The sequence below is a fragment of the Pinus tabuliformis genome, chromosome 1_2 (assembly GCF_031772625.1).
Source record: "Pinus tabuliformis cultivar Carrire ecotype Pingquan chromosome 1_2, CPIR1, whole genome shotgun sequence".
Taxonomy (NCBI): Eukaryota; Viridiplantae; Streptophyta; class Pinopsida; order Pinales; family Pinaceae; genus Pinus; species Pinus tabuliformis.
The window spans coordinates 858,446,897-858,468,865 of record NC_142298.1 but is presented as its reverse complement, the minus strand read 5'-3'; the positions used below and the strand labels follow the sequence as shown (position 1 = coordinate 858,468,865).

General features: G+C 40.2%; 1 protein-coding gene and 1 pseudogene across 2 annotated transcripts in view; both read right to left on the bottom strand.

Moving 5' to 3' along the window:
* The window catches only part of PFD5 (prefoldin 5), a 128,172-nt gene that overhangs the window by 88,672 nt on the left and 17,531 nt on the right, over window positions 1-21,969 (bottom strand). The window lies entirely within an intron of this gene.
* LOC149208629 (inorganic pyrophosphatase TTM1 pseudogene) lies at window positions 7,555-18,177 on the bottom strand (annotated as a pseudogene).

The window sequence follows — 21,969 nt, the reverse complement described above, 5'->3', positions numbered from 1 at the left end:
GATCTCATGTATTCTAGCCTCTCCACAAAATTTCAAGGCTAGAACACATCCGATGCTACAAAAACTAATAGGATCTTCTCACTCTTACTTTCTATTGAATTTTTTAAAAGATGAACAGTAGAAACCAATTTTCTGATTTGATAATTACTACCTAATGATCTTTAATAATTTATCTTTATGCCATTGATATCATTGAGCAATTATACACATAAAATCTCAACAATAATGCAATGAAAATAGTAAGATCATAAAGAGACAGCCATGCACAATAGACACAACAAAATTTTCCCTAGGAAACCCAAACTTGGGAGAAAACCCAACAACTCTTCTTCTAGGAGAATTTTTCTTCAACAAGGTTTACAAATCCAAATTGTCTAGAAATATGTGCCAAAAATCCAAGTCCAAACTTCAATCAAATTCGTCCTCTATCTGCTCCCATGTGTGGCTAATATAGAAGAGAGATGATGATGAGTGAGTGATCAAATGAAGTGTCACATCATCTATAAATATACAAGTTGAATGGGTGCACTTACCCTAAGGGACACACCCTTTCATTGTGGGGATGACTTGTTCCTTTTAAGCCTACATGAAACCCAAAAATAATATTTATTTTATTTTAATTTCCATAATTTTTCTAGGCCAACTTAGGAGACATGTTGGCATGCGAGAATACCTCCCAATGCTACACAATAATCAACACTCCCTCCTAGCAAGGGAGGTATTCCCCTTGGCTACCACAGATTTTCCTTTAGTTGAAATTTCACCTTCCTTAAGAGAAGTTCATGAGCTTGTCATGTTGATGCATGTCTATAGATAACTCAAACCTGGAGTGGGCAATATAACTCCTCACATGCACATGAGTATCCAAGGTCATTTACTTTTGGCCAAAGTCCATTATGGCTCAAGTAAATATATCTATATCCTCTGGTCAAAGTCCTTTATGACCCAGCGAAGTTCTTCTAGCTTCTAGGGAGAGAATCCGCCCTTAGATCATTCACCCTCAACCAAGGTCCTTTATGGCTTCTCAAGTGAATTACATCTATCTCCTCTGGTCAAAGTCCTTTATGACCTAGCCAAGTCCTTCTGGCTTCTCAAAAGAAGATTTGTCCAATCACGTAATTTGCCCCTGTAATTGCCTTGCTCCATTCACTTTTTGATCAAAGTCCTTTATGACCTAGCCAAGTCTTTCTGGCTTTTCAACTGAATATATCCATCTCCCCTGGTCAAAAGCCTTTATGACCCAGCCAAAGTCCTTTATGGCTTCAGAAGATGGTCTATTCAATCCTGAAAGACCTCATCACTCCCTCCTAATGAAGGACACAATTAGCATAATACCAAGCTCGTCCTTGAAGTATGTCCACAATCTGCTCATTTGTGGATACGTGTTGGAGCTCAACTGCTCCTCTCTACATCATGTCTCGGATGAAGTGACCTAGCCATGTCCTTTTAGCTTTTGAAACCACACTACTTCATGACTTGTGATATTGGTTGTAATATACTCTGCCTTTGCCTAAATTTGTTTTTTCTTGCAACCTCACTTCATCTCCTGAGACATATCTCCAACCACATCCAATTGTACAACACGTGTAACATGCTTTGCTACCATCCACTGTACATGCCTTGGCTCAACCATAAACTGGTTCAAGGTGCTCACTACAAAGCAAATATTTGGCTTGGTGTTACTCAAGTACATCAAGGATCCAATCAATTGCTTGTAAATCATGGGATCCACCAAATCCGAATCTCCAATCCCAAGTAGTGTATCTACCAAAATCCTTCATTTCAATCTTTGAGGCCAACTCCCTCTGACATTGAAGCGAGTGTTCTTATGGTAGTCCTGGTTGCTCCCTTAGTCATGGAAGCAAATCATGTTGCCTCTGTTGCTTCCTCTATCACATAAGCAAGTCCTTTGTTGTTGTTGCTCCCTCAAAGAAGACACATTGCTCTTAGAGACCTTTTGTTTCTAAGTATCTTGACAATCTCAACCCATGACATCCTTCCATTCTATCTGACTATCTGCTCCCTTGGAACAAAAAGCTATTTCAATCATCTAGATGATCCTGGATGTTTGTACAATTTCTCCCTCTCAAACACCAATCACTCTTGTTGAGTTTATGCTTGGGCTTGGGAAAACCCTCTTGCCACAAACGTTGATGTTGCCATCTGCTGCCAGAATCATTTTCTTGGCAACCTTCAAGATGTATTTGCAAACCTCATTCAGGAGGCCATAGAAGAAACAATTATAACCAACCAAAAAATACAAAGACAAGAGGCTCACCAATGAAAAATAACAATAATCAAGGGAGAAAGATATGAAGTACTTACCTCTTGATTAAGAAAGAATTTGTTGAGTGTTGTAAGGAATTTTCAACTCCCTCTTGATCCTATCCTCCTTAATGAAGTCCATATGCAATCTCATCGAGCTTAGATTCCTCTGTTTCTTCATCCTGCAGATAAGGCTTAGCAAGCCATTCATCAAGTTATCTAGCCACACTAAAGGCTTAACAACAAGCTAGCATCAATACAAAGTCATTCCACATGCTATCAAGGAGATAAACCAAGTATCACAGCAACTTCACTTGCATTCAGCAATCAAGTCTTGCTCTAGGGTTTCATCCTGCAAACTCTAGGACTTTCAATTCTTGTACCAAGTTGTCCTTTGCCTATGATCCTCACACGAAGATCAACTCCTTTTGATCACTGTCAACTTGCTGCTCACAGGTAGGCTTCTCCTTTACCCCTATTACCCACCACTTGTGGTTGACACCCATAAGAGAAAAGAATTATCATAGATGGTCCTGAGCCAGCAACCACCAACCACCAGATAGCTCAATGTGCCACTATCTCTGCCACTTGAGCCAGCCATGTGCTCCCTCATCCATCTGTTATGATCGTATGTTTGAAGGTGGGCCTTCCAACCCCAAAGGTATGGCTTTCATTATGTAATTGGGTATTTTTGTTTACTTATCATGGATACTTTTGGGAATGGATTAGTGGGGGGATTCATTGGAAAGAGTGGGCTTGGTTTGTACTCTTGTCTCCTCTGTCCAATTTAATGGTTATCTTTGCATCATAGTCTCGTGGGATCTCTTTTATTGGCCACTAACTTTAGGGGTGGCACTACATGGGAAACTCTGATTTTGGTTGCATGGTCCCGCTTCTCGACGCCATATACATCACTCCCCTTCGCTCGTTATAACCCCATTCACCATATTTCCTATTTGGGTCCACATTTGTCCATTGGATCCACAAGGAGTTAGTCTCCCCCTCCCCTTGTTCGCACCTTAGGTCGGGCCTGGAATGATGCCCAGGCATTGATGCAGCTAAAAAAAGGGGAAAAACATAAATTGGCCACTCTTAACAAGAAATGTACCATAAGATGCAAAAGATGGCCGAGACATACAAATTTAGCACGTGGGCAAAAAGTCAAACATGAGCTCTACCCCTATCATTATGGCCATCACCCTAGTTCCTAGGGTTCCTCATATCGACCATTTTCATCATTAAGGAACCCCTGATTGTCCCAACCATTGGTGGGCAATGAACTGCCCCACCTTAAGGGGGGTTTTCGCTGCTATATCTTACATATCATGCTCTCATCCCCTGGAGCCCCAAGCAATTTCAAAAGAAAAAATCCTAGAAAAGGAAAAACGCATATGAAGAAGGGTGGAAAAACAATGGTCGGGATAACTCATGTACCACGATTGCTCCCTCCTACATTCATATACCCAAGTGTGGGCTTCCCTTATTTTAGCTACCCTTGTACTCTAGCATGTGGCTTGGAGCCTTCCCCTAATGCGTCGCTCCCCCTTAGAGACTAAAACCACCTAATAGGATCCTTGGTTAACATTCTTCTTGAACTTGGAGACACTTGTATGTTCTGAAGCCCATTATGGAAGGGCATGCCACTATGAAGTGTCCACTCAGTTCCATGATTTGTAAGCTCATTTAATCAATTTCATTAATGTTTGGTTATACTAGAAGGTGAGGGGACGCATTGGATCTTATACAGGATTGCAGGTGGGTCTTCGTTTGGGGTTTGGTCTCCCTATCGAGGTCCAAGCCCTCCAGAGGGTCATATTAGCATTTGTTGGGTGAGCGTTGAGACTCACGGGTCTTCACCATAGCAGAGAGCAGACTACCACTTCATGGAATCCTTCAATTCCACTTATTTCTTGCTCGTGTTCCACCAATTGGACGGTGATGATGCACCTAGACCACCTTGCCCAATCGACTCCACTCCTGCACCACACACTTGGCAGCTGATCCAGGGCCCAGATGAGGATGTGTCTCGTCATGGGAGACAATCATGGGGCTTGCATTGTTCTTCCAGCCCTTATAGATGGGATACAGGGTTGTTCAATCCATTTGGAGACCCATGTGGATGTTTTGTGCCCCCATAGCCACTTGGGGACACCATAGGTTATTTGCTTGGACATCAAGGGGCCACCCCTTTTATCACTATGTTTGGAGCTCATTCATTTATCTTGGCACACGTTGGACTCCACTGAGCCTTCTCAATGGCCCTTCGACCTATTGTATCTATTGTTTTTCCCTCTTGTGAGGCTTATTTTGTATTATGGAGCTATCTTGGTGGGCTTGTCACCAAGGAATGTTATTTTTGCACATTATTTTATTAGTTGGGGCATTATTAGGCCTTATTAGGTAAACTGAACCCCTTATGGAGGATATATATTGATGTGGTGCTCACTTCATTTGATCGTCACTTGGATTTGGATTGGTATCTCTTCTTGAGAATTTCGCATTAGCTATTGAGGACGAATTGGAGATTCTTTGATGCATTTTGATGTTTGGATTGATGCTATTCTATTTTGGAGCTTCTCTCTTGCAAATATAATGGATGGATATACTTTTTGTGCCATGTAAGTTTCTCTTTCATGCGAAATTTTCAATTTATGTTTAATGTATGGAATATTGCATCATGATGTTGCTTGTGCTCTAAATTTATGCGAAAATCTTGAATCACCTAGTAGTCTTGATCTATTGCATGTGTTATTCATTGGGCATGAAAAGTGAATGTTCCTAGGGGTAATCATTGAAGGTTCAACCTTGAAACTCCATTAATTTGTCAAATCGAAGTATAAATCCTTGTTGTAGTTGGGTAGTTGCTTCACTAGGGCATGCGAAGCTGCAATTAGGCTCCTTGATAGAGCAAAAAACCTAAATGAATCTCATCCTTGACTCCATTTCTCCCAATAGGCTAAGTACTGGTCTAGTCCTCGGTGATCACCAAAACGAAAATCTTCTTCACCTCCTTTTCTCCTTTTTCTAAGCCCTAACCCTTCGGCCTCCTAGGGCATGACACAAAATTAATTGTAGCCATCAAAAATTGATGAAAATTGGTCTAGAAGTGCGTTGATGTGTCCTTGAGAGGTCCTCCAATTTTGAAGCCATTCCAGCAGTTGAATCTCAAGTTTTTCCAAGCCCTAGCTCGAAGACCATTTCTCCCTAGGTTTCCTTTTGTCAGTGGCTTCATCAAAGATCATGGCATTGAAAATTCAAGTCAAATCTTATCTCTTTGATCCTTTTTCTTCTCCCTCACTTGGTCAAGATCTTTTGTTTGAAGTTTCACCCCAAACCCTTGACCTTGTCTAGGTCCACTAGGGTTTCTTTGTGGTCATGCAACCTTGTCACTCCAATTTCACAAGGATTGCTTAGAAAGCCCTATTCCATTAGGATCCTTAGGTCTAGGGTATTTCATATCAAGAAATACTCTTCAACCCTAGGTCTAGGTCTCCCTCTAGCCCTTCTTGGAGAGCCATACACCTTGCTTCTTGAGCAAGTAACCTCTTTCATTTGAGTCTCTCCTTTGAATAGGCCCTTGAAATCACTACTTTTAGATCATTGATATTCCATCCATAGTGATTTCCTTATTATCGGGACTCCTCCCATCGGTGAAAGTCCGTAAAGAGCAGGGGACATTAACTGAGGTGACAGTGGGTCTTTGTCCCATTGTTCCCACTTGACCTAGTAGTTGCTCTATAGGACCCCTGCTAGTTTGAGCGGTGTCGAGTCCTCTATACTATATCAGGACGTGCCTAAGAGTCCACCTAAAAGAGCTCACAAGGTGCATCCTCCTGTTAATTTGGCAGCTCAGGGACAAATTCCCTCCTTTGGACAGCCTTCCTCTTCAAGAAAGCCCCCTCCTAGCCCTTGGAAGAATTTAATTTGGTCAACAAAAAATATAATTTTTAATGATGGAACCACATGTGCACAAAAGTACAGGTAAGCCTAAAGGTCAAATTTGGTCTCCTCCAACGCATATAAATACACATCATGTCACATCACTTTGGAGCATGATCATCACTCATCTCATCGTCTCTCTCTTAATTTGATTGGTTCGTACAGGTCTGAAATAAGGAGGTCTGAGCTCACATGTGTGAAGGGAAGTAGCACAAGTTTGATTTGTGTTTACTTTCTAATTGGGACAATATGACCAATCGTTGACCAGCTTTGACTTGACATTTTGACTTGGTTTGACATGGAAAATTTTGATTTTTGGAGGCCGAATTCATTGGCCAAAGGACCGAACTTTTCTGGCAGTTTGACTTAGGTTGACCACAGACCTTTGACTGAAGTTTGATAGCATACTTTCTCTCTCCTTTAACCAAGTTTTTGTGGATTGTTTTGACTGATCTTTGACCAGCAAGGAAGGCCAAATATTTTGACTGTTGACCAAGCTCATTTGGAGGAAGTTTGACCGTTGACTTGTGGATTGGTTACGGCATCTTTGACTATTGACTTGTGGACTGGTTAAGGCATCTTTGACTTTTGAGCTCATCTCTCATTGGATATTGGTTAGTAGATTTGGATAGTCAAAGTTGTTGACCTTTGACTTATTGTTGATGAATTGGAACATTGTATCTCTCCACTGAACATTTGATGATAATCTAATAGAAGAAAAATTTTGAAAGGGTTTTCCACCTTGTGGGGTTTTTCCCTAGTCTTTGACCAAATCTTGTGCCTCTTGGCATTGCTCTTGCTTGTCTTCTATTGTGCATTGGATTGACTATTCTATCTACAATTGCTTCTTGTCATTGGAACTTTGAATTTATTTGAAAAGTGATTGCTAATTGAAGAAGAATTTGAATAAGCGATTGTGCTAAGCATAGGACAGTGGAAAATTAACACCTCCAAGGTGCATGAGAGATATAAAATATTCCTTCTAGGTGAGTGTTCCATAACCAACCTCAAAAATAGAAAGTGGTCCACAAGATGCTTGTAAGTTGTAACCAATCCACATTTGCAAATCCCAAGTCCACCAACTTAATGGATTAATGTGCAAGATGAAGTAATCAAACCCAAAAGTTGTAGGTAGACCGTTTCCACAAGATAAATACAAGGAGATGATGGCTAATTGACATTTTGGCCATGCCAAAGCTGCATGAAATAATAAAAGATACATCTCCAAAAATAGCAAGAAGTATCTCCACACACATACCCTCCAAGGACATGCTCAAAAATAGTAACATGACCAAGCAAATGCATGCAAAATCCTCTACATAAAACTCCTTCGTGTTTGACAGGCCTAATTTATTGGCAAACTCCATCAAGGCCTTATTTACTGGCAACCTCTGTGACTCTAACTTTGTCCTCACCTTGCACCTACACCGATGCAACTGATCAAGTTTATCAGTTTTGACAATTACCGCATCATTGGAGAACATGCAGCCTGTTCTCTTCAATATGGTATTTATTGTGTATCCTAGAGCCATCAAGCCTCCAAGCAAACAGACACTAACTTCATATGCAATACTTGGTGATATGATAAATGGATTATCTGCAACCCAATCCTCAAACATAAGATTGTACTTGTCATCCCTATTACACATTTGCAAGTAAGATTGAGATGCTCAGGATCTCCCCCTCAGGGACAAGAGATATATGTCACAGATTTCATAAACCTTTTTTGTATGATCCATAGATAATATTTGCTTGATTTTGTCCAATGCAGCAATACAGGTAGACTTTGAAATGTACTTGGGCGTTTGAAATCCAAAGAAAGGATCGAATTTGTTCACAATTTTAAAATGGGCAGTCTCTAAGTTAGGTTCGATTTAAACCTTATACATAGGGTAAATTGTCTTTGATATTTGATCAATGATATCATCGGGTGCCTTACCTAAAGGATTGATATCCCACAGAACTCTCCTTTAATTATAACAATTCAAAATGGTGGAACGTCGATATCCCTGTACCGAGAGCATTTGTTGAGCTTAAAATCATAGATGGGAACTTTCACAGATATCCAGTTTTTAGATCATGAATATTTTGAAGAAGAGTATCATGGTCTGTCAACCTTGGATCATCATAGTTATCATTGATTACTAGTGTTCCATGGCTTCTCATACAACTGCTTTCCCGACTGAACATGCTTGTAATCATCCTTCCCTTTACAATTGTCATTTCCTTTACAAGAATATTCAGAATTTTTATCAGAGATTTCAAGGTAAGGAGAAGGTGGTGGTGTAGCACTGTAGACATATGCATTAATACTTGATTCCACAGTTGGAATTTTTCTAGATGCAGGAATATATGGACTTCTGAAAACAGATGAACTAAGTTCACTCCTAGGAGCCTCAACTGGCGTATACTCTGGAGCAAACATCAACATAGCTTCAGCTTTTGGAAGCAAGTCAACTTCTCCACTTGAAGGACCCGAAGACTGACTGCCCAGTACCTGCTTGTGATGATCTGGAATCTTTTTGTGCGTCTTTGTGGCCAACAACATCTTCCTTGACTAATATTGGTTGCTCACTAAAATCACCCAAAGATGAAAAATCCACAAGAAGAAAAAACATTTGATCTGATCCATCAAGCCCTTTAGCATCTAGACTACTCAACCTATCTCCGCAATCACCAAGAGGAAATAAAAAAGCTTGAGACTCAGCAGAACCTGGAGGCTTTATAAGAAACATAGCTAATTGTCAGCCTTACAAGACTCAGCAGAAACTGGATGCTCCTAGCAATCAGTTTAGCTTTGAAATCGGAGTAAATAATTTCAATAAATAGTTTAATAAAATAATTTCAGTATAAACTAGTTCATGCAATGAAATCATATACTTGGAGTAAGTTTTATCCTTGTTACCACTAATGCAAAATTGAATGGAAAAATACAAACTCTCTCTTTGACATTGATAATTATTTAAACTTTCAAGACAAACATGGTTTATTTCCTTCTTATATCTCACACAATACCACAAGAGTATTTTTATTTTACTATTTTTGTCAGGTCCCTTGTGTTAAAGACCCCGACGTCCCCCCATGTTTCCTAAAAATTGGTGGGAAGCTTTTGCATAGGCCGCTCTTGCGTATCCCCGCTTCCCCGTCCCCACATCCTGGAAACTTGGTGCGACATTGTTGATTACTTCGCTGGAATCGTTGTAGTTATCTATAGAAATAGAAATGATGCCCAACATGAAATTCACGAGTTTCTCACAAAAAATGTTTTCCTTGCACTAGAAGATCAGGCCAATCCCACCAACATTACCCCTTCATTCTTTTGTGTCAGAAGTTGGCATGCCCTGATAAAAATATAGAAACCTTTCTCAAAGACAAAGTATCAGGGTCTCATTGAGTACATTGACCTGCTGTGGTGGCGGCTAGAGGGGCGGATTCCCCTTTCCCGTTGAGTCTGCTCTTGCTAAAATCATAGGAACTTAGTATAACTGATTTGCAGGTGGTTGGTTATGCTCTTGGTGTTATAGTGGCAGCGTTAAGGTTTGATCCTGGGTCTCCCCTAGATTAGGCCACGCAGTTACCGATTCACCATGTGGTATAAAAAAAATAAAAAATAAAAAGACAAAGTATCAGGGATCCTCGCAACTTTGTATCTATCACAATCAGGCCTTCCTCTCGCTGGAACAAGTCAAAATGTTCAATGAAGAATCCATCGCCATTAAATACGATCTCAAATAATAGATAAATCGATATGTATACTAATGAGGAATATCGCAAAGCTATAAATAAGAAGGCCATGGTCTTAAGCCCTTGATCTAGATCTACGGCCCTCTTTTGTTGTCTATTACCGCTCAAACTAACAGGGGTCCTAGCAGGGGATCCTATAGAGCAACTATTAGGTCAAGGGGCAACAATGGAGTGATAGCCCACTATCACCTCAATTAAAGCTCCCTGCTCTTTACGGACTTTCACTGATGGGAGGAGACCCGATATAAGAGGAATCACAAAGATGAATAGATGAATGATGGGGTAAGGAGTGATTCCTAAAGCCAATTCAATAGATAGACTCAATTAAATAGCTTACTTGCTTGAGAAGCAAGGTGATAGGCTCTCTACGAAGGGCTAAGAGGATACTTGAGTCTAGGTTCTAGGTTTAGGGGATTTGCCTTAACAAGGGGTTTCCTAGACTTAAGGATCCTGATGAAAAAATGGCTTTTAGGGAATCCTTGTAGAAATTGGGTTGTGGATTTGTGGGACCACAGAGAAGCCAAGTGGACCCAAACTAGGTCAAGGGTACGGAGTTGACCACTCAAGGAGGGTCTTGACCTAATTGGGGAGGGAAATAGGATCAAAGGATTAGTTTTCTTTTGAGAGTTGAATGTAACGATCCAAATAAGGACACTAACCCAAATCAACCTAGGAAGGGAATAGGATCAAAGGATTAGTTTTCTTTTGAGAGTTGAATGCAACGATCCAAATAAGGACACTAACCCAAATCAACCTAGGCCAAGAATTGGTCATGCAGCTAGGGCTTGTTATATCTCGACATTCCACCGACGGAATTGCTTGAAACTTGGAGGACCCCTAGAGCAAACCTCAGCAGAGTAGTGGACCAAAAATTGAGTTGTTTGGATGGCTATAAAAGAATTTGATTGATGCCCTAGGTGACCTATTAGGCTAGGCCTAGAAGGAGAGGAGAAAGGTGAGAAAAATAATCTTTTAGAGTGACCATCAGTGGTTTGACCAGTGCCTTGCCTTTGGGAGAGATGGAGTCAAGGTGAATTTGTGATTTGGAGAGACTATACCCAATCAAGGAGACCTCTAGGCAACTTCGCATGGCAATTAGGGCATGAGAGCAGCTGCCAAAAGATTTTATACTTTGATGTGCAAGAATTGATGACTTATCAAGGTGAATTCAATGAAGATTAACCTCTAGGAACATTCATTTGTTATACAAGACACATGTAATATATGCAACATTATAATAGATCAAAAATACACAATTTCGCATAAATTAGATGCAATTTCAGACCTAAATAGCGAGAATCCCAGCAACATTCATGTGACAAGATAAAAGTAAAGAATAGCCATGAAAAGAGCACTTACATGTACGAGTATATCCAATCATCACATCACAACAAATTTGAAGCTCCAAGATCAAGACAATAGTATCCAAACATCAAAATTCATCCATGAAACCAAACTCGTCCCCAAAAAGGGAATGTGAAATTCTCACAAGAGCTACTAAACCCCAAACAAGTGATGATGAGAGAAATGAATGAGCCTCTAAAGATTCTGATTTTCCTAATTAGACTTAATTAAGCCCCAAATAATAAAATAATGTGCAATAATAACATCCCTTAGTTGCAAGCCCGCCAAGATAGCTCAATAACATAAAGATAAGCCTCTCAAGAGGGCAGAATAATGAACATAATGAGTCGTTGGGCATTTGAGAAGACCTGATGAAGTCCAAAGTGTGTCATGGTGAGAGAATGGACTTTGTTCTCGCACAAAGTGTCTAGGCACCACGATAATGCTCAGAGTAAGGGTTGTCACTCTAATCCTTACTCAATCCATTTAGACTCTCTCCCAGGCAAGTCAAGGGGGGTAGTCTCTAAGGTGAATGAATGAGAATAGCCTGTGGAACACAGGCCCTAGGAGACTTGAAGATGGAAAACCTGATGAATTTAGGACAAATCTTGGTTAATTGAGATGAATAGATTAAACACAAGACACATCCACATGATAGAAATGATTATAGACCAATGTCTTCGTATTTGATTAAACATAGATTAAGTAAAAACAAGTTATCCAAAGCAATTTACAAATGTGACGAATAGTGACAATCATGAACAATTAAATGTAAACACCCAAAACTCTATCATGCAAGAGATTCCAGATTTAAAATGATTTTCATTAATGAACCAGATCTAGAATTTCTAGAGATGATATTGATTTTCTCCTATAGCCAATATATTTTTTTTTAAAACATTAGTCGCACTTGCCAATAGAGAAATCAATACCACACGTAACACCAATGACACCAAGGAGCTTTAAATTTGAATTTTAATTATCCCTTAGGCAATTAATTTAATGTGGTATATGAAGAGATTAAGTTTTTAATGTGACAAAGTAAATTAAAAGGGTTAATAAATCGAAATTTTAATGGACCATAGGCCACATTAAAAAAATTTAATGTGAAAGCGCAAATCCTCTTTTAATTTTATTCCTTAGCCATTCTAAAGTCACCAAAAATTAAAAAATTTATATTTTTTAAATGTTTTAGATTTTTTTTTCTTAAATTTAAATGAAATCAAAATTAAGATATAATAAAGAAAGAAAAAAAGTGAAAATGAAATACAAATCAAAAATAAAGATAAAAGATCAAATATTTTGAAATTTCATTTTAGTAAAAAAAAATGAACAAAACAAATAAAAACAAACACAACCAAATAAATAAATAATGAATTATTAACAAACCTAAACCTAATTCGTGCCAAACATAAAACGAAACATATGATAAAGAAAAGGAAAATCGAATGTTTGTTGTTTATGCTGGTTTGGAGAAGTTTGACGGTGGCAAGGAGGTCGACGACGAGAATGCGAGCTGACAATGAAGGAAAGGAGCAGAGGAAAGCGATGAAGGGAGCCACGGATGGCAGGTCGAGAGGGAAAGGATGGCCATGGGAGGAGCGATGAGGAAGCGCGAGCTTGCAAGATGGTGACAACGAGGGAATGAAGCAGATTTGAGCACTGTGGGCTGGACGGAAGGTTAGTGTGCATGTCGATGGGCAAGCAGCAAGGTAACGAAAGGGTACGTAGGAACGCCAATAGGGAGAGGAGTGTATGATGCAGAATAAAGGGATTTGCAGCAATGGAGAAGGGGAAAGGCCACAGGAAGAGGACAACAAGGGTTTTAAGGGCAGCACGCAGAGATAAAAACATAGGTGTATAAGGAGTTGCGGATCAATGAGATGAGGGATCTTTGCAGGTTTAATGGAGCAGGCAACAGCAAAGGATTGTGGGCCTTTCCTTAAAAAAATTCGAATTTTGCAGTGAGCAGCAAATCAAAGAGACCAATCAGCAAAAATGGTAGCCCAAAAACTCTTTGAAAATTTTCCAGAAATCTTAATTAAAATGTTGAATCCACTTGCTTCAGATTTAACCCTGAAACCCTCACGAAATTTCCAGATCTAAAAATAAAAATTTAAATTTAAACCCTTGGACTGCAAAATGTCTGAATAATATCCCTGGAAAATTATGTTGATAAACTCCCAAAGATCCAAATCTTACCCTCCAGGGCCTAGATCTGGACTCTACACAAGTTTCCTCCTCAGATCTGTAGCTGCACGACAACAAGAAAACACCCAAACGATATATACAATGATAAAAACTAAAACCTAGAAAAGCCCAAGTCAGAAAACCAAAAATAATTTATAGATCTATGTACAAGAATGATAGATCTATCAAATCTGAAGAGTATGAGTCCAACTCCGCTCCCAGATTTGATAATCTAAGGCTCTCAACAGCCAAATCTATCAATTTCCCACATAGAAATTAATTTTTTTAAATTTTAAGAAGGTGCTAACTAGAAACCCTTCATGCATCAACAACAAAAAATCTTATGATAAGCTCGAGATTAATTTTACTGGGCTCCTCAGAAAACATGATCGGGAGTTGGTTGATCCAACTGAAAACTTCCCCTAACGCCCTAGGATCTAAATCAAGACTTTCCTGCAAAACTCAATTCAGCCATTAAAATAGAGCGAGAAAATGATAATAAAATTCAGATAAATAAAGATACCTGCTATTACATTCAAAATTTAAATTATCACTTAAACCCCAACGACTGAGCAAGATACTTGCACTCAATTCACTCTTCAGAAGATATCATTAATGGCTAAAAAAAAATTATGCATGAAAACGACACATCTTACAGTGTTTCCATGAAGAGTAACACCAACAAAACTTAACCCCAAAGTCTTTCCTTATTATCCATAAAAAGATTACACCAGAGCTTCTTGCTAAGCACATGACTCAGAGGTCGGATCCATTGACTGACAAATGACTCCTATTTAAAGATAAATCTTCCAACAGCTAGTTCGAGTGATCCTCGTCAAAGCAATCTCGACCGTTAATGAGGATTAAAATTTCTTTTAATCTCATCCATCGAAATATTTAAATATTTAGGAAATTCGAAATTTTCAATTAAATGCATTTTAATTAATTCAAAAATTAAATTTTTGAATTAATTTTCCCAAAATATTGACTTTGACTTAACCCCAGGAATCAAAGGCTTAAAATTTGTCAAAATAATTAATTTACCTTAATCCCTGGACCTCTTAAAATTTAATTTTTAAGGACCGACGAATTTTTCCTTTGGAGAATTTAAAGACCTAGAATTAATTAAATTTTTAGCTTAGAATTTTAATTAATTTTTGGCCGAAAAATTTAATTAATTAACCTATGAGGGGATAAATTATTCTTCCAACCCTCAAGACACTTTACATCATGATTTTCATATTTTTTACATCATAAGGGGGAAAACCAATAGACCCTCACAGACTACCCATTTATGCAACACAAATATAATCCAGCAAACCAAGCAATTTGTAATAAAATAACCTAACCAAATAGTTAGGATTATTCCCAAATCACTTTTATATAGACTCGATCTAGAACACTAGGACTCGCCTAAGATCCCAATGACAATATCCATTCCGGCTTTAGGCTAAGACTAAAGGAAAACTCTGTCGACCATCTGAGAATGGATTAGTGAGACAAAAAACCTCCTGTAATGTAGATCGTCACCAAAAAAGTAGGTTTACCTAGGCAATTATATACATGACACGGATCTCCTGAGATTATTTACATCATATACATGCAAAATGGGTTTACATTATAACATGATAATCACGCTGATGATGATAGTTGGACGGCACGGAAACATCAATCAAGCGCTATCCCTTTTGCGAAAAAAGGGGGTGTACTGCTATGGGTCGTTGACACGTAGTGGTCAACGGACTTCAAACATAATGGACAAGGGGTTGGCCCCTTGGTATCCAAGTCAATCATATGTGGTGTCCGCAAGTGGGTGTGGGGCACTATGACATCCTCATGGGTCTCAAAGTGGATCGATAATGCCTGTAAGCTATCTGTAAGGGCTAGTATGATGACATAAACCCTCCCTTTGTCTCCTGCAGTGAGACACATCCTCATCTGGATCCTGGACCCTCTACCTAGTGTGTGGTACAAGTGTAAAGTCAGTTGGGCATGGTGATCAAGGTGCATCATCCTCATCCAAAAAAGGTGTAACACGAACAATCACTATATGGCATTGGGGATCCATGAAGTACTCTCTGTTATGGTGGAAGCCTATGGCTCTCAACACTCACCCTACAAGTGCCAATTTGGCACTCTGGAGGGCTTGCACCCTATATAGGGTGACCAAACCCCAAATGGAGACCCACCTACAATCCTACATAAGAGCCAATGCATCCCCTTGCCCTCCAATACAACAAATCATTAGAATAATCAAGTAAAAGAGCTTACAAATCATGGAATCAATCGAGCACTTCATGGTGGCATGCTCTTCCATAGTGGGCTTTGGCATGTACAAGTGTCTCCAAACTTAATAAGGGGGTTAACCAAGGAACCTATTAGGTAGTTTTAGCCTTTAAGAGGGGGTGACATGTCCATGGTACATCAATCAAGTGGTAGGTGGGGCAAGTGATATAATGATGGTATGAAGTGGGGATCAGGGGAAGGCTCCAAGCCACATGCCATGGTACAACGGTAGTTGTAATAAAGGAAGCCCACACTTGGGTATATGAGTGTAGGAGGGAGCAAGTCGTGGTACATGAGTTACCCCGTCCTTTGTTTTTCCACACTTCTTCATATTCTTTTTGCCTTTGATTGATTTTTCCTCATAACTGCTCAAGGATCCAGGGGATGAGAGCATGATGTGCGGAATATAGTAGTAGATACCCCCTTTGAGGTGAGGTAGTTCATTTCCCACCAGGGGTTGGGACTATCATGGGTTCCTTGATGTGGAGGGGGCTCATCTAGGGCCCGTGGGAACCAAGATGATGGCCATAGATAAGGGGTAGAGCTCATGTTTGGCTTTCTCTCACGTGTTGAATTTGGATGTCCCGGCCATCTTTTGCATTTTGTGGTACATTTCTTGTTGAGAGTGGCCAAATTATGCTTTTTCTTTTCTTTTAGTTGCATCAACCTCTAGGGCATCGTTTCAGGCCTGACCCGAAGTGTGGACAAGGGGAAGGGGAGGCTAACCATTTTGTGGACCCAATGGACAAATGTGGACCTAGATAGGAAAAGTTATGAAATGGGGTGAAAGTGAGTGGAGGGGAGTGATGTATATGGTGTCGAGAAGCAAGACCATGCAACCAAAATCAGTGTTTTTCATGTAATGCCAACCATAAAGCTAATAACCAGTAAAGGGGATCCCACGGGACTATGACCCAAGGCTAACCATCAAATTGGGCAGAGGAGACGAGTTAAAACCTAGCCCACTCTTTCCGTTGAATCCCCCCACCAATCCATGCCCAAAAGTGTCCACGATAAGTAAACAAAATTACTCAACTAAATTAATGAAAATTCATACCTTTGGGGTCGGGAAGCCCACCTTCAAACATACGATCATAACAGATGGGTGAGGGACCACATGGCTGGCTCAAGTGACGGAGATAGTAGCACATCGAGCTATCTGGTGGCTACAAGGGGCTGTTGGCTGCCGATTGAGGACCATCTAGGAGAAAATTTTCTCTTATGCATACTACCCACCAATAGCGGGTAACATTTGGCTCCAACTGGGACATGAGCTCTCGGAAGGGTGCACAAAGGTACTCAAACGAGAGGTCATGAGAACGCCACCAATCTCTTGGTATCGCAGACCTATTACCTGCATATATCAAAGACCAAGCACACGGGGCAACATGTTTTTGTGGTGTCTTATGATCACCCATGCTTAGTATTAAAATCAACAAGAAAGTAAAATCATTTCCCATGCAATTTTAATCTAAATGCAGTTAATCTATCATGATAATATCATATGATGTTAGTTATAATGAGAAAATCAACATGCAATGCATCCTACCCTAACATGCACATAATACAATGCCAAGTGTCAAGGAAAGAGGTGATACGACTCAAGTTGGGCGGTTGCGACTAAAGTTCATCGTTAAGTTTGGCAATGTAGTAATAATCTTCTCCGACCTTTCCATGAATCTTGACGAGCACAGGATTTTTATCTACCAAGACCACATCCCCAACCTTATATACTCTTTTAGGCTTCCACTTCTTGTTTGTTTGCTAATTTGGTCATTTAAGAATTTTGAGCTCTTGTGAAGTGAGTATGGGAGAAGGTTTCTCAATCTTAGGCATCTTATAATATGGGATTGGCCCTGGCTTGACCACATGAGTAGGGTAGGCATGTTCTCTATAAAGAATGAAAGGAGTCCCATCATATTGCAGGATGGCGACGTATGATAAGTCCATTTGAAGTTGACCACCAACAGTGGCTCACCATTTTCTTGATAACAGTATCCCCTAAACATCAAGAATATCTATGACCACAACATCCATAAGTAATGATATATCGGGATTCATAGCCAAAGAAACCTTAAGATCTTTTATGAGGCCTTCTACTTCAATTAGTTGAGAATTGAACCCACAGACCGCCCTGTACCTACGAGTGATGTTAAGATTCAATTGCTTCATGACTTTTAATGGCATGATATTCACAGAAGCCCCTAGATCTAACATGCAATTATGTAATAGAAGGTCACTAACAGCTAAGGTGAGTAGGAATGGCTCATGTCCTAGGTTTAGATTGGGAAGTTGGATATTTTGCAATGCTACGGGTAATTCTTCCTCTTCAAACCCCAGGGATTTCTTAACTTGCCATTGTTGTCGAGGAAGCTTCACAATCTCCTTTAATGGAACTTGTACGGTCATTTTCCCTATAGCAGTCTCTAGATCGACATCAAGCTCGGCCTCGTTACCCTTATCCTTTTTGGTGAGCTCTCTCTTTTGAGGATCCTTTTTGGGATTGACTTTCTTCGGAGGATCCTTCTTAGGGGGCTCTTTAAGGAGAGGTTATTTGTGAGGGACCTGCTTAGGGGTTTTCATTGTTGTTCCTTCGTGAATATTGGACCCCTTTATCATCGGCTTTGACTATTGGCTCCCTTTTCTCTTCTTTAATAATCACCTCACTAATGGGAGGATGAGCATATGAACCACCTAGCAAAATGTTGAAGGCTTCAAATTCTACAATATTAGCCTGCTCGCTGACTTCTTCATCTTCATCACTTTGCTCATCCTCAGAGGATGAATCGTGTTCTACAGCGTTTGTTGGAGACAAAGTGTTGGTGATTTGATATGAGCTTGGGTTATCCTCCTCATTTTGCTTTCCTGGGAAAGGTTTCCCTTTGGGAATATAATTGATTTTTGGGCCCTTTACAAGGCGGTGAGCTTGTTCATGTAGAGCCTATCTCGTGAGTTCATCTCCTCATTGAGTTTAACAACTTTCTTAAGGAGCATTAAAAGGGTTTCTTCGGTTTGATCTTTGGATTTTCCCTTCTTGACTTCAACATTGGCCTTAGGATGTTCATCGGCATCCATCTTGGAAATTTGTAGGTTTTGTTCAACTTCCATGACCACCTCTTTAGCCTCAGCCAAGGTTTTAGGTTTCTTATCCTTTAACGCATACATCAGATGGCCACCCACAGCTTTGATGAATTTGTCAAGTATACTAGCATCAGGGGGTTTCAAATGGTCGGGAATGTCCCTAACTACCCTATCAAATTTTTGGATGAATTCTTTGATGTCTTCCCTTCCCCTACTTATTTGGTAAAATTTCTCAATGTTGAAAGTTCCTTGCGCATCACATGACCATCTTCTCATGAACATATCCTCAAATTGGTCAGAGTTGTCAATGCATCCTGGGGGAAGACTAAGGTACCACTCCCTTGCTTTCCCTTCAAAAGACAAAGCAAATAGCATCATGATCCTGTCTTCGTCAAATACTAACCTAGGAGAAATGTTCCAATAGAATTCTTCAACATGGTCATGGGCACTTACGGTAGCATCACCCTTGAACTTGGGTAGCCAGTTATTGTATTTTTCAAGTAAAGGCTTAGGGTCATTACTCAAGTTCAAAGTGGTAAAGACACTAACCAAACGCCTCACTCTGTGTCATCTTGGGTTGGTGTTAATTTTAGGTATGTTCTATGCTAGAGCAATTTATTTTAATCTTCCAATATCTTTTCCAGATTAGCAATCACATCAGCATTAAAGTAAACTGTAGATAGAACATAAATATAAATCGCAGAAGACAAGCCAAGACAAGAGGGCACAAGATGTGGCGCCAGCCAGGAACAAACCCCAATGTGGGGAAACCCTTGATCAATTCTTCTTTTATGTTCTTCAAAGTTCAGCAGAGAAAGACAGAGAGATAGTACATTTCAATAGAAGTCAACATTTTGACTTTTGATATCAGCGTGAGATCAGTTGAAGACATATTGCTTCAACTAATTCTCCAAGGTGACTGCTTCACCTATCGTAGTGTTGCATTTTGTCCATTTGCGACACTTTACCGTGTAGCACCAAGTTGTACCATCACAGTGCTGGACCTTGATGACTGAGCTTCTCTTTGCTCTCATCATCATCACGCTGACCTTTACTGACATGCCCTACATTCATCATCATGTTGTCCATTATGTTGCATCTTCCATCATCATGCAGCACTATGACTAAGTTGCTCTCATCTGCTCTTATCATCATCACGCTGACCTTTACTGACATGCCATACATTCATCATAATGTTGTCTTATTCATTATTTTGCTGCCCATGCCCATCATGATCAGAGACTGATCATCCTTATAATTCTTGTTATGTTGACACTGTAACCATCATTACTGCTTATGATCCTTGTCATTGTGACTGCATATTTAATACTTCACGTCACTGTTGTACAAGATGTATGTCACTGAGATCTTCTTCATCCAACCGAAACCGAGCTGTTGTGATCATACATCAACATTGCTACAAGTATGCCTAGGGTTAGCATACACAGGTATGCAGAGCTTCATGTATGATCTGCGGCTACTGCAGTTATGACTGCAGCTTCTTCCAATGCTTGACTGCGGTTTTCATGCCTTAGTCCAATACATGATTGCGACGTCATGACTTGACAGCGGCTTCATGCCTTGACGCGTCTTCATGCCTGCTTCCGAAATCTGAACATGACTACACCTAATACCCTAGCCAGGGTGCAATCATACCTTAATACGAACCTACTCCTCCATGCGCGAGTTCTATGCTTCTATGGCTACGTGAACACGTCTCCTTGTTGCGTATTAGGTGTCTCTATTTACTGCGTTTAGGGTTGTTTGGACAGTGCCTCCATTAACTGTGTATGGATGTCTCCATGACCTACATATATGTGACTCCATGAACTGCGTATGGATGTCTCCATGAACAGCGTGTAAGAAGTCTCTATGCCCTGCGTATAACTGTGGTAGGGCTCCTTCCAACTGCGGCTTCACCATGAACAGCGTATAAGGTTTCCATAACTGCATAAGAGTCTTTATTGACTACGTGTAAATGACTGCGTTGGATTAGGGCATCATCTGCAGCTAGGGCATCATACTAGGCCAGCGTATTCTTTAGTGTCTCTCCTTCTCCAAAAACCCAAGACGTGGAGAGGAGATCACATTAAGAGGATATCAAAATGACTTCAAGTCCTCTTCTATTTATACTAAAACGTAGATGATGAATAGACATGTCTATTGGGCTTCTGAGCCTACTCAAGTTGCTGGCCGACTTGACAATTTGTCTTATAACATAAATAAATTCATAACTCCATGAATACTTATCGAAATCGGATGATCTTTAGATCAATCCTACACCTCTCGACGAGAGGGATCCAATAAAATTATCAGCTGCCATAAATAATATGACCCACATGGAGTTTGGCCCTAGTTGCCAATTTTAACACTCCCTCTCAACTAGGGAGAACTCCATCCACTGATCCATATGTCTGACTGTACTATCTCTACCATCAGTGCCTTGCACTGCTCTACTCTGCTTTGCTTAGCTCTGCTCAGCTCTACTCTCTACTGAACCATGAAGAAGAAAAATTGATCGAGAATGTCTCATACCATTCTCCACTGACCCGAAGTCAGTCTCAGAGTGTGTACCACTGGTCTCAGAGTGTGTACCACTGGTCCCAGACCAGTCCTCTACCGACCTGAAGTCAGTGTCATAGTGGGTACCACTCTCACTAGTCCCGGACCAGTATCATTGATCCCAGATCAATGAAGGTCATCCTAGCATAGGAAGTATGGTAGATACAACGATGCGTCCATCGGTACTACTATGGTCCCTATCCTCATTTCCTTGCTCATTGATGAGATGATAGGTACTTCCCATGAGTCCCAGACTGCATGGGTAGGATACCTTGACAGGAGAACTAATCATCCTGTCCACAGGAGAGCAAATCATCATGTCCCACAAGAAAGCGAATCATCTTGTCCACAAGAGAGCGAATCATCTTGTCCACGGGAGAGCGAATCATCCTGTCCCACAAGAGAGCGAATCATCTTGTCCACAGAAGAGTGAATCATCTTGTCCACAGAAGAGCGAATCATCTTGTCCACAGGAGAGCGAATCATACTATCTCACAAGAGAGCAAATCATCTTGTCCAGTGGATGCCACGGAGAACTAATCATCCTGGCCTACAGGA